Consider the following 18,212-nt stretch of genomic DNA (forward strand, 5'->3'; position numbering starts at 1 on the left):
TCCAGGTCCTTTGAGCAGCAGAGCTGCGTCATCAGCTGTGGCAGGGATAGAGGTACAACTCCACACAGCAGCCCACAGGGGTTCCTTCAATCCTTTAGGGACCCTCCACTTACATAAATCAGAGCCTTGGTTTTGAACCTGAAAAGAACTTCAAAACAAGCCAGTATAAAGCAAATCCAGGGTTTATTAGAAATCGAAAGAAAGGCTTGTGTGGGGATACATGCCTTTAGCCTCAGCACTCATCAGCCTAGTTTCCATTGTGAGAGCCTATCTCAGAAATCAGAGCACACGGGGCTAGAGAGGTGGCTCAGCAGTTAAGAGCACTGACCATTCTTCCACAGGACTTAGGTTCAATTCCCAGCATGCACATGATGGGTCTCAACCATCTATAACTCCAGTTCCAGAGAATCCGAGGTTCTCTTCTGACCTCCTCAAACATCAGGCACACAGACACATACATAAGCAGGCAAAACTCCCATACACATAAAATAAAATATTTTTTTAAATTGAAAGATGCTCAAGAAAAGAAGGAAATAGGGTTAGGGATTTAGCTCAGTGGTAGAGCACTTGCCTAGCAAGCACAAGGCCCTGGGTTCGGTCCCCAGCTCCGAAAAAAAAAAAGAGAAGGAAATACATTCCAGAGAGTAAGTGTGGGTTTCTACACTTGATCTTAGCCAAAAGGCCGAGAAGCGATAAGTGTGGGTTTCTAAAGATGTGCACGTTGTCTGCCTTTGCGCATGTGCTTATGATTATGTGTGCACAGGTGCCCTACACATGTGTACACATGTGGGTGGACGCCAGTAGACAACGTTCATGTCATCCTTAGCAATGTCACCCACCACATTTGAGACCAGGTTTCTCATTGGCCTGGAACTCACTAATAAGACTAGAGTTTTTATTGAGAGGCATGGCCCATGAGTTAAGAGTGTTTTATTGGGGGCTGGAGAGATGGCTCAGTGGTTAAAAGCACTGACTGCTCCTCCAGAGGTCCTGAGTTCAATTCCCAGCAACCACATGGTGGCTCACAACCATCTGTAATGAGATCTGATGCCCTCTTCTGGTGTGTCTGAAGACAGCTACAGTGTGCTTATATATACATTAAATAAATAAATCTTTAAAAAGAGTGTTTTGTTGACCAGGTAGTGGTGGTAAACACCTTTAATGCCAGCACTCAGGAGGCAGAGGCAGGTGAATGTCTGTGAATTTGAGGCCAGCCTGGTCTACAGAGTGAGTTTCAGGACAGCCCAGCCTACGGGGAGGAACCTTGTCTTGAAAAACCAAAACCAACCATCCAAACAAACAAAACCAAGAGGGCTTATTGTTCTTCCAGAGGACCTGGGTTCTGTTCCCAGCATCCACACTTGGATCACACCACCTGTAACTCCAGTTCCAAGGGATCTGATCGTCTCTGCCAACCTCTGAAGAGGCACGTATGTATAGGGTACACATAGACTCACACAAACATGAATACATTCTTTAATCTTAAAAAAAGACATTTAAAAAAATTTTTACATCTAATTTTATCTGCATGTGTTAGCATTCCTTCTAGGCTCTGCCCAGCAGTTACCTGGCAACAGCCAAGTAGGCCTGGCTTACCATAAAAGAGGCTGATTGCCATCTCCTCGAGCTTACTCTCTTTTTCTCTCTGACTCTCTTCCTCCCTCTTCCCCTCCCCCCCCAAGTGTTGCTACCTGCCTCCCCCTCCCCCCTCCCCTTGTTTCTCTGTCTCTACTCCCTTCTCAACTCCCTTTCACATGCCCCAAATAAACTCTGTTCCATACCATATCCCTCATATGCCTGGTACCTCAGGGGCATGGACCTGCTCCATACCGCACCCTATAAAGCATATCCTGGCTCCTTCCCTTTTATAAAACACAGCAGTATGTATGATATGTGTATGCATGGATGCATTTGTGTGAGTGCAGGTGTGCAAATGTGTGCTATGGTGAAGTCAGGGGACAACTTTGAGCATCAGTAACCCCTTTTGCCTTATTTGAGGCAGGCCTTCTTTGTCCTCTTTCCACTATGTATGCCAAGCTAGAGAGCCCGACAGCTCCTAGGTAGCTCTATCTGTACCTCCCATTTTCCCACAGAATGTTCAGGCTACAAATTCTGATTTTGACATTGTCAGCGTTCTTTATTTCTTTGTTCACATTGTTCTGCTTTTTTGAGACAGGGTCTCGTGTTTATGTTTTTGCTCTTGGTTCGGGTTTGTTTGGTTTTGTTCTGTATTGGTTTGTTGGTTTGTTTGTTTGTTTGTTTGTTTGTTTGTTTGAGACAGGGTTTCTCTGTGTAGCCCTGGCTGTCATGGAACTCACTCTTATAGACCAGGCTGCCCCCCCCCCCCCAGAGATCAGTTTGCAGGGATTGAAAGAGTGTCCACCAACACTGGGCTCAGGGTCTCAGTGTGTAGCTCTGGCTGTACTGGGACACACTGTGAGGACCAGGCTGCCCCGAAATCACAGAGACTCACTTTTCCATCTCTCTCAAGTGCTGGGGGCAGAGGTGTCTGCCACCACGAATGGCAAGCAGACTAATCATGGTTGGAGTTTTCTTCTCAGCTGCCATAGGGTTCAACCAGACTCCTAAGCAGAGGGGTTCTTTCTCTCTGTGTCCCCATAAATTTCCAGTCTTTCTATACTGCCTCAGGTTGAGCTAATGAAATCTCTTGTTCTGAGCCTCTGAACCCCTGGAAGTACACCTTTTCCTTCAAAACTGTCCCTGTTTCTGCTATAATGTGACTCTGCTCCATTCTTTGTTCCAGGACATAAAAATCTGGACGCCTTCTGCAGGGGTCAGCTGATCCCCAGCCAATAAGAGTTAGAGAATTTAGCATTTAAATGGCCCCCACCTTCAATCAATCCCTAGTACACACACACACACACACACACACACACACACACACAAACACACACACACACACACACACACACACACACACACACACACACACACAAATAAATCTTAAACAAACCGAAAAGCTACCTGAATAAATTCACATAGGCATTGGTTCTTGATTCCGTTGGAGAGTGGGAAGTGTTCCTGGAGACTGTTTGTTCTTCCTTTCAGCATCAGTCAAAGGCGCTGGGAGGCAGGGGTGGAGACAGGAGAATGAACAAAACAACGGGATTTCTGCAGCTGGGGCAGCAGCGGAAGAAACAGTCATAAATGAAGTCATCACATGATTAGCTGCAAATTACATCTAAGTGACACGAAGACGGGCGCCTGATGTTGTAAAAGCAAATAATAATGAGGGGGGGGGGGATCGGCTTAGTCAGAGGGGAAGTGAAGGTTCCCCTAAGGATGGCACAGATAGCTCAAGTTTGATGGAAGTTACGACTTGAAAGGAAGAGGGATGGTTAAAAGCACCGCCAGGGCAAACAACAGCTTGGGCAACTTTGTAACAGCCTAAGTGGATGGTCCCTGTACTTGGGAGGGGGAAGGCAGAAGAATCGCGAGTCTCATGTCATCCCCAGCTGCACACTCAGTGTGAAGTTAGCCTGGGCTCCCTGAGACCCTGTCTCTAAACAAAACCATGCATAAACAAAAACAACTTAGGCAAGAGATCTGTAGGGGCTAGGCTTGTCGCTGTCACTCGCATAGGGAAATCCTGGGTTTGATCTCTTAGTATTTTGAAAGCAACAAATAAACACCAAAACTCAAAAAGAGCAAGAAAACAAGCAAATAAGCAACGTCTTCCCACCCCACGGGGATGAGGGCAGGGGGAGCCTCTACTTCTCAATCGTAGTGCCAGCAGGTGTATGGCAGATACCTGTAACCCCAATACCCAGGAGACTGAGGCAGGAGGAAAGTCCATGGGCAGCCTGAACTATGTCGTGAGGTGCTGCGTTGAGAACCAAATCATTGTGTGTTTTTCTCTAGGTCTTTTCCTTGTTGAGTGCTGATATGAAAGTCCACAAGGAAGAGCAACCTGGGCTTCAGCAAACGCTAAGCAGAGCTCTCCTGGAGGGCAGAGCTCTCCTGGAGGGCTGCCAGGAACGCAGCAGACTATGTATGAATTAGAATAACGATTTGCCATTGTTAAATATAAATGACAGGAGATCACTGTTTGAGACTAAGCTCCCGCACAGAAAGGCCACAACCCAAACAGAAGCTGAGAGTGATGTCATATGCCTGTGATCTCAGCACTAGGGGAGGCAGGAGCAGGAGAATCGGGAGTTCAAGTCCAGCCTCAGCTACATAACAACTCTGAGTCTAGTCTGAGTCTAAGGTGTGAGACCATATTTTATAAAATTTAAAAAAAAAAAAAAAAAAGGAAAAACAGACCTAAACAAAACAGGCAAGAGTCTCTGATTTGCTGGGAGGTGGGAGGTCATGGCTAATTCCTTTAATCCCAGCATTTGGGAGGCAGAGGAAGGTGGATTTCTGAGTTTGAGGCCAGCCTCCTCTACAGTTCAGGACAGCCAGGGTTACACAGAGAAACCCTGTCTCAAACAAAACAACACAAAACAAAACAAAACCTTACTGACTAAAGTTTGATGCCTCGACCCTGAAACTAAGTTGATTGTCTGACCTCAAAACACCACATTTCCTAAATTATCAACTGACAGGATAATGACGTTTTCTCTCCTTTAATCCTTACACAAACAAGGCAATCTATGGCTAACTAGTCAGTTACTTTTCTACTTTTCTATTGTTCTTTGTTTCTGCTTTTTTTTTTTTTTAAAAACCTATCCGCTTCCATGAACCAATCTCTTCTAAACCTGTTAAGGTGGTGCACACCCATAATCTAGCCCCTTGGGGAGATAAGGCAGGAGGGTGAGAAATTCAAGAGTAGCCTCAAATACAGAAAGAGTTAGAGGTCAATGGGGACTCCATAAGTAGACCCTGTTTCAAAAGCCAAAAAAGCATGACTCGGGAGATGGCCAGTTAAGAACACAGTGCTGGGGGAGTTGGGGATGTTGGGGGTTTAGCTCAGTGGTAGAGCGCTTGCCTAGCAAGTGCAATGCCCTGGGTTCAGTCCCCAGCTCGGGGTGGGGGGGGGCGGGGGGGAAGAACACAGTGCTCATTCTTGAAGAAGACCGGATTTGGTTCCCAGCGCTCTCTTGGGTTGGGTCACACCACTTGTAACTCTAGCTCCATGGGAATCTGATGCCTCTGACCTTGACTAAGCACCTGCACACATACATGGATATATCTCTTCTTATCCCCTCCATACACATATATACATAATTTCAAAAATAAAATGAAATGGAACAGGACACTTAGTGCCAAGCCTGGTGACCGGAGTTCTATCCCTAGGACCCACCCTGTAGGGGAGACTCAACTCCTAAGTCCTCTGATCACTATACATATGGCATGACATGTGTTAACCTGCGCGCGCGCACACACACACACACACACACACATACATATACACTTTTTAAAAAAATTAATAATAGTGCCAGACATAGTGGAGCTCACTTATAATCCCAGCACTTGGGAGGAAGAGGCAGGTAGCTAGCTGTCTGTGAGTTCGAAGCCAGCCTGGTCTGCAAAGTAAGTTCCAGGACAGCCAGGCATACACAGAGTAATAATGCGGATATAAAAAGAGCTGGGGGGGAGGGGGAGGGGGATGTTTGCCCGGAAACCGGGAAAGGGAATAACACTTGAAATGTATATAAGAAATACTCAAGTTAATAAAAAAAAAAAAAGTGCTGGTACTGCAGGCATGAGCTTCGTTGATGCTTTGGTCTCCTCTCCTTCTCTCTCTGTCACTGTCTTTCTCTTTGTTCTCTAGTTTCTTGGAGTCAAGGAAGTTTCCGGTGCATGCTGGGCAAACATCCCATCTCTGAACTACATATCCCTTCCCTTACGGCACATTTCCTAAAGGTGAACAGGAAACATATATTGAAGCCTGGTATGGTGGCACATGACTGTAATTCTAGCATTTGGCAAGAGGCAAACAGACCCTGTGTTCCAGGCCACCCTGGGCCACTGAGCAGGAACATTGCCTCAACCACAAACAAGTTCAAAGAAAAGACTGGGTGAAGGATGAGGAGGAAGGGGAGGGGAAGAAGAACATACCGGGCAAGCACTGCACCTGGTGTGTCTAATTTATCATTTATTTAGCATGCATGCATGTGTGCGTGTGCGTGTGTGTGTGTGTGTGTGTGTGTGTGTGTGTGTGTGTGTGTGTGTGTGTGTGTGTGTGTGCGTGTGTTGATCCATACACTTTTAAAAAAGCTAACTTTTTTTTTAAAGGAGCTCTTTCTTGCCCCAGCTTCCAGTTCTAAGATTATAAGGTTATAGACAAGAGCCCATGTGTCTGGCTTTATATTCTTCTTTTCTGTGTCTCAAAAAAGAAAAATCGATTGTAGTGGTGCATATCTGTATTGCCAGGAGTAGAGAGGATAGGGTAAGAGGTTCACCAAGAGTTCAGGGCCAGCCTGGACTACATAGTCAGTTCCAGGACATACTGACCTATGGAGTGAGGTCTAAAAAAAACCAAAAAACAAAACCAAAAAACTAAAACCAAAACCAAAAGCAACAACAAAGAAAACATAGAAAATTATAGTCATTCATGCACTCAATTACAGTACTAGGGAGGCTGAGGCAGGAGGCTTGCCCTAAATTTAAAATGGCTGCATAGTTAGTTACAAAATAAGACCCTATTTCAAAATAGGACTTCTCTCCCTCAAAAATTGGTCTAGAGATGTGGCTCAGTTGGTAGCGCCTGCTTTGCATCTAAGAGGCCCTGGACTCCATCCCCAGCAGTAGGTGAAGTGACCTGGCACTACTGTGATCCAAGCACTCCGGAGGCAGGGGATTAGACACCGCATGTTTTCCTTTAGGGGCCAACCTTGTCTAAAAGACTTTGTATATACATATATTTCATTACACACATGTATGTGTATGTGTGTGTCTGTGTGTTTGTGTTTATATGTAAACACAAACACACATGCACACACATATGTATATATATATTATATGTGCAAATATATATACATACACACACATACATAAAATTCACATCTAACCATACTTGGCCTTAAACTCACGGTAAAACTAGCTGACCTTGAACTCTCCTGGTCCTTTCAGTGCTGTAGTGGTAGGACTACAGGCATATGCCACCACACCCCAGTTAGAAACTTTTTTTCCATGTTTGACTCTAAATAATTATATTATCTGCTATTTGGAAGAGAAAATGTAGAGAGTACACACCTGACTATATATGCCATCAAATGACCTCGAGGATGTAACACAAGCCACCACAGCACAAAGTTCACCTTGCAAACGTCCTGAGACTGCGCTTCCAATTCCACTCAGTTCCTTGAATGAGCTTCCTAGGTGTGTGTTCCAGTGACTCAATATCTGGAGCTCTGGGACCCCTGGGATCAGGAATAAATATTCTCCTGATGCACTCCCGCCCAGACAGAACTCAGGGCACGGTTTCTTAATCCCCTCTTTGATTTAATAGCCAGTGAGAGATGCATTTTCTATTATAAATATGAGTAAGTGAGGAAGAATGGATCTGTTTGCAATATTGTACACAAAAGTGCACATTTACTGAAGAAGATGTCATCTATACATGATGGTCTCTGATGTCTAATTTATCATTTATTTAGCATGCATGCATGTGTGCATGTGTGTGTGTGTGTGTTGATCTATCTTATAGTTTTTAAAAAAAACTTTACTTTCATTTCTTTTACTTACATGTAGCGTGTGAGTGTTCATGTGGGTCTGTCTGAGCATGCGAGTGTAGGGCAGGCCCACTTAGAGGCCAGAGGGTTTGGACCCCTGGAGCTGGAGTCACTAATAGCTGGGAGCCACCTGCTATCCACGCTGGGAACTGAGCTCAGGTTCTCTGGGAGAGCAGCAAGTGCTCTTAACCACGGTCTCATGCCACAGTTTAGACTGGCCTAGAACTCACTCTGTAACCCAGGCTGCCCTCAGACTGACAGAGATCATCCTGTCTCTGATAAAATGCTAGGATTATAAGCAAGTGCCTGACTCCTTTCCTAATTTTTATTGTGTTTCACGGTTTAAAAATTCTAGCCACGTGCTAGTGGCGAATGCCTTTAGTCCCAGCACTCAGGAAGCAGGGGCAGGGAGATCTCGGTGAGTTTGAGACCAGCCTATTCTACAGAGTAAATTCCAGGACAGCCAGGGCTGTTACACTGAGAAATTGTCTTGAAAAACAAAACAAAATATTAATCACAATAGGTGTAGTAGCACATACTTTGATCCCAGCACTCAGGAGACACAGGCAATTAAGCCTGTATGACTTTAGACCCAGCCAGCCTTATCTATAGAGCATGACTGTCTCAAAGAAGAAAAAGAAGTCTATTCACAACTTGAGTGCGTTGGAGCATTGATTCTAGCAGCAGCTAGGCAGTTAAGGGAGAGTGGGCGGGGACTGCTTTAGGTAGAAGTTCAAGGCAAACCTTGGATGTTTTGTGTGTGTGTGTGTGTGTGCGTGCGTGTAAATAATAAACTTTCAGGTTAATTTTCTTTCTCGTCTTCTCTGCCATCCCCACCACTATTTAAGGAACATATATTAGAGCAGGATTTTATAGTCTAAATGTTTCCTTGCCCAGTTATCAGTCCTACTTTTTTAAAGGTTTTTTAGATGTATTTATTTTATGCATATACGTGTGTTGCCTGCATGTATACATGTGCATCACATGCACCTCTAGTGCCCTCAGAGGCCAGAAGGCATGGGATCCTCTGGCACTGGGGTTGTGGATGGCTGTGACGCATAGTGGAGGCACAGGTTACTGAACCTGGGCCCCCTTCAAGAGCAGCAAGTGTCCTTAACTGCTGAGCCACCTCTTCAGCTCCCTATTATTTAAAACGGAGCGGACACCTGAAGCTACTCCTGGGTGAAGAATTATGACACCCGGAGGGGTGGTGTATACCTTTAAAACAAAGAACTCCAAATTTTAAGAAAAGAATTCCTTAAATTATTTTTTACATTGCTGAAAATTCTTTTTGTAGTGTCTGTGAAACATGTCGTTTTTGCTGTGCGGTAGCAGCACATGCCTTTAATCCCAGCATGTGTGAAGCAGAGGCAGGTGGATCTCTGAGTTCGAGGCCAGCCTGGTCTACAGATCAAGTTCCACGATAGCCAAAGTAAAAACAAAACACGATTTATTCTTGTATTTACTTTGTGTGTGTGTGCGTGTGCGTGCATGTGTGTGTGTGTGTGTGTGTGTGTGTGTGTGTGATTAATTTTTAAATCAAACAATCTAGAACAAACATTATTAGGCTTGATATTTGCTTGATACATAAGATTCAAAGTTTTCCTTCCTTGTTTTTTGTTTGTTTGGATACAAGGTCTCTGTGTAGTCTTAGTTGGTCTAGAACTCTCTATATAGACCAGAATGGCCTAAAACTCACAGAGAGCCTTCTGCCTCTACCTCCAACAGTGGTCCTTCCTTTTAAATTTTTTAAAAAATATTTATTATATATAAGTACACTGTAGCTGTCTTCAGATACACCAGAAGAGGGTATCAGATCTCATTACAGATGGTTGTGAACCACCATGTGGCTGGGAATTGAACTCAGGACCTCTGGAAGAGCAGCCAGTGCTCTTAACCACTGAGCCATCTATCCAGCCCCCTCCTTTTAAATTTTGTTTTGTATCTTGCCATCTTTTCTGTACTATTTAAAAGTCTTGCTGAATATAGTTACCCATTCCTTATATCTGGCACTTGGGAGGGAGAGACTGGCAGATTTCTGTTGAGTTAGGGGGTAGCCTGAGAGTTCCACAACAGCTAAGTCTGTGTAATGAGACCTTGTCTCAAAAAATAAAATTCTCTTTTAAAACAAAACAAAATGAACAAAACAAAACAAAACGGGGTTTCTTAGTGTAATATTGTTCTGAAACTCCCTCCGTAGAGCAGCGGTCTGGCCTTGAACTCAGAGATCTGCCGGTGTCTGCCTCCCAAGTGCTGGGATTAAAGGCATGCACCGCCACACCCGGAAAACTCCTCAACGATTTTGTACTTTTCTTTGCTGACGCACAAATGTCTTGTTTATGGGCCCTAGTGAATTTTAAACAGGGGGCGTTCTTAGCTGCTTTCTGGGAAAACTCTTTAGCCTGGTGGTTTATACTGAGCTATGGCTCCTTGAGAGCAGAGGAACTCTGGAGACTCGAGCCTATGAGGTCATTGTGAGTTATCGATGTCCGACAGCATGCCGGCGATTTTTTAAAAGCAATGGCTTGAATAAGAGGAAACAGACATTCACTCCACATTTTCTTTTGCTCTTGAGGTCGGAGAGATGCCAACAAGGAAGTAGTAAAAGGTTTGTACATGAACAGCAGGCTGATGCATGATAACTTATAGCTATGTATTAAGATGTTTCTGGGCACTGTAGACTCCTACAAGGGATTTACACCGGGGAATGGAGCAGACAGCAGCTGCAGGATGTATACCCATTGTCTGTGTTGATGTGTTAGCCACAGGGCGTGTTGACAAGACTTCTGGAACTTGTAAGGAAGCTGACCTCATAGTACTTGATGGTGGTGCAGGAGCAGCTGTGCCGTAGCACCTGGTGCGTTTTGGAATGGATGAATTCTGGTACCCTGAGCCATTCAGTGAGAACGAGTCCCTTTTCTGTTTGTTTAGTTTGTTTGTACTTTGTTGTGTTTTTCAAGCCAGGGTTTTTCAGTACAGAGATCAAGAAATCACTCTATAGATGAAGACAGCCGTGAACTCAAAAGATCTGCCCACTCTGCCTCCCGAACTCTGGGATTAAAACTGCGTCTCACTTGAGGACCTGGTCTTAGTTGAGCAGTTGGGTTAGGAGAACAGTATACAGCATGGGCTCCAAGTCTGTGGGATATTGTCAAGAAACGACATTGAAGGAAGTGCTGGCCGACAGGTTGGTTAGGATCAGGCAGAGCTTGTCCTCTTGCTGTTCTGTACATCCTGTTTAGGGAGGAGAGTCTAGAACTCTCCTTCGTGCTGAGCTAAAGGTGCATGTGGTGGCCTCTGGATCTTGTTTGTTTGGCTTATAATTTATTCTCCCCACCCCTTATTGGGCTTTCTTGTTATTTTATTTTAAGACAGAAACTCACTCTATGGGCCAGGATAGCCGGGATATAACAATCTTCCAGCTTCAGCCTCCCAAGTAGGGGATTACAGGTTATACACCACCGAGCCCAGCCTTACTAGGCTGATTTTCTCGACTGAGGAGTCAAAACACTGGCCCAACACACAAACAGACTCTACCACAGGACTTTCAGCATTTTGAGCACGAAAGTGCAAACACCTTATTTGACTGGGTCTTTAGCCCCACGCCCCTTTTGTTCTCTGAGTAAATGAGGGTCTGGACAGCTATACCATATGTAACTGAACCAGGAGGCTGAGAGTAACAGTGACTTAGACTGAAAGCCACAGCCCTAAAAGAGACATCCATACTGACACCTACCCCCTGCAAGGTGCAGGGCACATTGAGGAGGTCAGGGCAAAAAAAAAAAAAAAAAAAAAAAAAACAACAACAACAACAAAAAAAAAAAAAACCATAAGAGACAGAGGATGGGGAGGGGAACTGTGAAATTCTGTCTTCTGGACGTCACGCAGCCATTGCACTCCTGAACTGACCACAACTGTGGTACAAGCAAAGGAGATCAGTCAATATGCTACTAGCAGGCAATACTTATTGAGCTCAGTGGGTCCCAACAAAGCAAAGCAAAACAAGAGGAGAGGAAAGAGGGAAGGGGAATCGGGGGTGGGGGGGCAGGGGCAAGATGTGTTGTTTACATTTATGAAATTGTCAAATAGTAAAAAAAAGGTATTCTGTTAAAAAAAAAAAAACAAATTAAATTGGGGGCAGAGACCTAGGAATCTGTGTCCTGGTGGAAATACACAGCCTAATGAGCGAGACGGTTTTTCATCTATTACTAAACAATATCAAAAGTTAAATAAAACTTGAGGTTGCAAAATTGCTTTTAAGAGTGCCAGTCAGGGGCTGGAGAGATGGCTCAGCCGTCAAAGGCTAGGCTCACAACCAAATATATAAGAGTGCCAGTCAGATAGGTAAAATGTGGCCTGTGCAGTCAGGGGAAGTATCTTAGGGTGGCCGTCCCAGAAGTAGTTGACTAAAAGCCAAGTAGGAATTAATCACGCTTGAGGGACAGGGGTTCGGGAGGTGGCTCAGTTGGTGAGGACACGCACTGGCATGCTGCAGAGACCTTCATGGGGGTCTCCTCTAACATGTCCTCTGACCTTCACATGCACATCCTGGTTCATGCCACCCCAACCCACACACACATACTAAACAAAAAAATGGCTTTTTGTTTAATTTATAGAACTGAGAAGTAAGGCTGTGTGAGATGGTGATGGTCTAGCACTTCCTCTCCTGAAGCAGGAGGGTTGTAAGCTAAGGCCAACCTGGGTTTACACATAAGACTCTGTCTCAGCTGGGCCTGATAGTCTGGTTGTGCAGCCCTATAATCCGAGTTGTTCTGGAGGTGAGATTAGGAGGATTACAGATTCAAGACCTGCCCAGCTAAGTGGCCAACTTTGTGAGACCCTGATTCAAAAACTATATAAATAAATAAAAGAACTGGGGGGTTGGAGATTTAGCTCAGTGGTAGAGCACTTGCCTAGCAAGCACAAGGCCCTGGGTTTGGTCCCCTGCTCCGAAAAATAGAAAAAAAAAAAAAAAAAAAAAAAAAAAAAAAGAACTGGGACCCAGGTAGGTAGGCACATAGCGTTGATCTAGGCAGAGGTAAGAGGATCTCTGTAAGTTCGAGGCCAGCCTGGTTCCAGGCCATCCAGAGACCCTGCTTTGAGAAAAGCCCAACCCAACCCCAAAGCAAAGCAAATAATCTTGTCTCAGAAACAAAATGGAAAAATGTTGCGCATAGGTAAGTATAGGTAATAGTTGAATATGAGTAAGCACCCTCTCACCGTTACTTAGCCAAATGCAGTGGGGAGCCTCAACATTTAGGAAATAAAACAAAAGGCAAAGAAAAAAAGAAAACCCAAGTAAGATCTGTTCCCAGGGACCCGCACCTGGGACCAGAGAGGCACTGTCTTGGAGTCGGAAAGTGTTTGTGTTCTTCCAGCGATGGAGGTCTGAGACGAGACACGTCATTACTCAGCACTACAGCAACATTACTCAGCAAAGTGCTGCCCACAGAACTGCTGTGCTTTGTGAACCGACTGCTGTTTGATGAGTCTTGGTGCTGTCCAAAGACAAAAGTGTATTTGTGTTCTACCAGAGATGGCGGTCTGAGCCTAGTCTTTGTGCAACAAGGTTGCATAACCTTTGGTAACCTATCCTCAAGGTTCTTTGCTGAGTTCAGGCCCAAGGAGAAAACTTGGGGTCCAGAAGGCAGTGGGATGAAGAAAAAGAAAAACAAAAGTTAAGATCCAAGATGAGAATCCTGTATGGGCTTCTTTGTCAAAGCCAGCAAATGGGATGTGGAGACACGAGAGGTATACAAGGTGTGTGGAGTGGGGCAGGGGGATTACAGGAAGACATGGGTGTACTAAACTCTTATCAGAAAACCGAAGATGGGAGCTTGATGGACATACTAGACTTGGGTAAAGACGCAATGCCCTCACGTGGATCCTACAGAGAGAACACTGAGCATTGAGTTGGTGATGGCCCATCCATTTGTCATCCAACCATCTAGTGTGTGTGTCAGGGGACCAAGAGGCAGCGAACTCCTCAGTACTCTGGGTCTTCAGCTCGGCTCAATCTCTCTTATAACATGGCCTATTCAAATTGCTGTGCATTGCTGGACTGCACAGTCATCCGTCTGGACTTACTGTCTGTCCATGTGGACCTGGGACCTTACCATTGCCCCTTACTTTACTTCTGCAGCTCAGGTCATCCTGGTGCTTAGTTCAGACCTCGACTCAACCTCCAGCAGACCTCCAGCAAGGTTAGTTAGTTGACCCCCTTACCCAGATACTCTGCATCCTCTTCTGTGTCTTACTTTCTGCCTGGTGGGCGTCTCTGAAACTCTTCCAACTTTGCTACGGTCTGTTTAACCCTCTTGAGCCGCCTTCTATAACCCCACTGACCTTACTGTGTGATGCGGGATGGCGTGTGATCCGGGAGTTAATATTAGTGATCCAGAATGGAACACAGGAAACTGTATTTCCCTCAGCCAGCCAGCAAGGACATCCACGTTACTCAGCAAAGCGTGCTAAGGGAACTGTTGTGCTTTGTGAACGGACTGCTGGTCCATGAATCCTGGCGCTGTCCAGGGATAAAACTGTGTTCTTCTATGTGTCCCTTGCAGTACACTCATGATGTCCCAAACACCACAAACCTGAAAAGACTCAGAGATGAGGTTTGTGCGAAGATGTCCCTGTAGGTAAATGTTTCCCTGGATCAAAGATGCACTGACTCCTCAGGAGTACTTGAGCCAGTCCGGCATGGTGGAGTAGACTTTTAATCCCAGCCTGTAAGAGTCAGAGGCAGGAGGATGACAAATTCAAGGCTGTTGTTGACTATATAGTGAGTTTCAGTCCAGCCTGGGCTACACGAGACATGAAACTAGTTCACCCTTCCTAGCAGCTGCCCACTAAAAGAAAACAAAACAAAAAGAATGCATAAGCCAGCCCACCTGCCCACCAGGGAACCTAACCAACTGGGAGGTTGAGCTCTTTATTGCTGCATTTTGGCCATTAGCTGGGACCAGAATCATTGCCATGGGGGCTGGGCATAGTGGCACAGAGCTGTCATCCTAGCACTGGGGCTGCCAGGCAGGAGCCTTGAGAGTTGGAAGCTAGCCTAGACTGTGTAGTGACTCTGTCTTAAAAATGAACAGCTGGGTTGTAGTGGTTTAATCCCAGCCCTTGGGAGGCAGAGGCAGGCAGATCTCCATGAGTTCCAGACCAGCCTGGTCTACGTGGCTGAGTTCCAGGCCAGCTGTGACTATGTGGCAAGGTCCTGTCTCAAACAAACAAAACCAAACAGCTAAACTGGTTGCTATGACATGCATTCCTGTAGTCCCCGTTACTCTGGAAACTGAGGCAGGGATTGGGGGGGGGGACTATTTGGACTACATAGTCAGACCTCGTATCTTAGAAAAGAAAGAAAAAAAAAGGAGTAAAAGGTAAGAGGGTGGGCAAGAGGAATAGGAGGCTCCTTCAAAGGGGGTGCTGAAGGGCCAAGACGGGTGATAGAAAACAGGACCATCAGGCACGGCCTGCTTCTAACCTGTACAGGCAAGATTGCTGACCCTCAGCCCTCTATACCTCACCTCTGTCTGGAGCAGCGGACTTTCCCTTAAAGAAGCACAGGGAAGCAGAAGTCAGAATAGACCTGAAGAAGCCCAGCGCTCTCCTGGTCTAGGTGAAAAAGACCAGTTCAAACCAGCACTCCCCAGGTCAGTTAAAGCTGGTTGTCTTTTTGTCAGTCCTTGTTTCCCTGAAGGGGAATGTAGAGAGAGGGGGCCATAAGGCTGGGGAGACAGCTCCTTTGAACTCCAGCACCATATAAAATCAGAGGTCAGGCTGAGGTACCTGAGACCCTGCCTCAACATAAAAAAAAAAGAGAGAGGACGGCTCAGTGGTTAAGAGTACTGGCTGCTCTTCCAAGGGGTGGCGGTTTGATTCCTAGCACACGCAGGGTGGCCTACAAGTATCTCTAACTCCAGTTCCAAGAGATCTGAGGCCCTCCCTCTTCTGGCCTCCGCAGATGCCAGGCATACATGTGGCGAGCTAGACTTATAATCTGGCAAGATAGCTATGTGCATAAAATCAAATTAACTAGAACATCCGTCACTTGAAAAAGAAAAGGAAGAAGAGGAGGAGATTCAAGGGGATTGTTGGAGGGCGCTGCAATTTTGGGGGTCTTGGGGGGCAGTTTGGCTGTGAGGCCTTTGGCGCAGACTCCAGGCTGTGTGATGGGAGGTGGGAGGAGGGGAGCTGAGGAAATTCTGACTCAGACATATCAGAGTAGCCCTACGAGGAACTTCCGTCTAACAGGTGGGGAACTTTTTCCTATTGGTTGCTTTTGCAGTTAGAGGTCTAGGAACTGACTGCTGTGGGAGAGGGCGAAGCAAAAGTAATTCTGTGTCTCCCCCTCCCTAGGCTCCCACAGATCCCCCTGCTACCTCTTCTGTCACTGTAGAGTCCTTCTGTCATTGTCCTTTCTTGGTCTCCTCCCACCAGACCGTGAGCATCCCAGGGAATAGGCCCAGGGTCCGATTCACCTCCTTCAGCCTCACAAAGCGGCCCAGCATGGGGCTTGACACTTGGCCATTTCTCAAAGAGTTACTTGTTGAATGGAAGAACAAAGGAATGCTTTCTCTGAACTCCGAATGGGATTTACAAAAGGCGCCTGCGCAAAGCTCTCTCCTCTTTACTCTCCTTACCTCTAAGATGTCCCCGTGTCTCTAGGATTTAAGCAGACAGTGAGAGTTTGGCTTATACAATTGTTGGCATTTTTTTTTTCCACCGACAGGAGTCTGTCTTTGATCAGGTCAACACAGGAGTATCTTTCTCTCAGAACAAGAATTACCCTTTAAGAGAAGAGCCACAGGAAAGGATGCAGAGTACTCTAGAATTCCTGACATCTAGAAAGGTAGGGCGGAGTAGGGCATCAAGCAGAGGCAGAAGGAGCAGATGTTCAAAGCCATCCTCAGCTACAGACAAATTTCTGAGGCTAGCCTGGGCTACACGAGGCTCTGTCTTGGGCTAATGAGATGGATCGTTGGGTAAAGGCACTTGTGCCAAAATCGGTGACCTTAGTTCTATCCCCAGGTGGCGGAAGGAGATAAGCAATTTCAGAAGTTCTTGGAACCTCAATGCGCATTTGTGCCTGCACAATTAATAATAAGTACAGATAAAAAAAACTCTCACACGCACAAAACTGGGGAGGAGGGGTCTCCAAGGATACAGTTAGATCCAGGGTGGGGATCTTATATAAATGTGCCCAGCATCGATTTTTCTGCACCAACTCGGTCTTTTCCCGATATATTTTTTTTTCTTCCTGTATATAATAATCTGCACAGCTTGTTTTGTGCTGTTAGATCCCCCTGGCTCACTTCAGTAACAAGATACCATCAACTCTCCCAGACCCTCCCACTAGAGCCGCAGCCAAGGCACCAGTTCAGTGCCAGCTACCCTTTCACTTGACTGGATTCGTAACCACTCTGCCAACCGAAAGACAGAGTGAGATGTGGGTATGGAAGTGAGAACTCAAGGGCAGAAGCTGTACCAGGAAGAGAAAATAAAGATAACCTGCTACTTAATCCAGTTCTCCTTCTGGCACATTCGGTGGTTGCCCCTTCCTCTGCGCAGCAAGGAAAGGAAAGAGGAAGTGGAAACAATACGGCATAATTGAGTTAGAACAGTAATTACCAGGACCCTGGAGCTAAGAGAAAGAAACTCCGAGAAAGGGGTGGGGGTGGGGTGGGGTTAAGAAATCCCAGCGTGCAGGGTGGAGTGGTGGCACCTTTAATCCTGGCACTGGAGAGGAGAGACAGGAAGATGTCTGATTTCAAGGCCCTCCTGGTCTATATAGTAAGTTCCAGAACAGCCAGAGCTATGTAGAGAGTCCTTGTCTCAAACGAACAAGAAAATCCGGTACTTTTGAGGTAAGAAGCTGGAGGATCAGAATCCTGCTCAAGGGTATCCTTGACTACTTAGAGTTCCAGGACAGATGGACCATTTGAGATTCTACCTTAGGAAGAGAGAGGGGAGAGAGAGAGAGAGGTAGAAAGAGGAAGGAAGGAAGGAAGGAAGGGAGAAAAAATGAAGGAAAGATAGGGAGCCCTTGGAAGATGGCTTTATAGCTAAGGATGCTTGCTGTAGTTCAAATCCTAAAAGCTGGGCATAGCCAAGCACATCTGTAACCTCAGTGAGAGGAAGCAGAGACAGAGGATCCCCAGAGCTCTCTGACTAGCCTGCCTCAGTGAAACAGTGAACATACACACGCACATGCACAGACACACATAAACACACACACTCACATGCACATATGTACATAAGCACGCGTGAGCACACTCATAGACACACACACTCGAAAGCAACAAGGCCGGGGAGTAGGGAAGTTAGTAAAAAATATTTGTACAGGGAGGCAAGAAAAGAAAAGCCCCCAGTACTGAACTAGACAGGAGTCAGGGAAGTTCCAGAAGCCTGAGGTTGGTAATAAAGGCTGAGAAGCTGCAGAGGCATCTGGAGAGGAAAGACTCCGGAGTGAGCCTGGAGTTTTGCATCAAAGGCTGTGGCCTGATACTGAGTATCGGTGCCTCAAGGAACAGATGAGTCAGACCTGGAGCATCCACTCTTCCT

General features: G+C 45.9%; 1 pseudogene; it reads right to left on the reverse strand.

Moving 5' to 3' along the window:
* Nucleotides 1-533: 533 nt before the first annotated feature.
* On the reverse strand, nt 534-694 carry LOC120094534 (U2 spliceosomal RNA; annotated as a pseudogene).
* Between the last annotated feature and the right edge of the window lie 17,518 nt (nt 695-18,212).

Source organism: Rattus norvegicus, chromosome 8 (genome assembly GCF_036323735.1).
Source record: "Rattus norvegicus strain BN/NHsdMcwi chromosome 8, GRCr8, whole genome shotgun sequence".
NCBI lineage: Eukaryota > Metazoa > Chordata > Mammalia > Rodentia > Muridae > Rattus > Rattus norvegicus.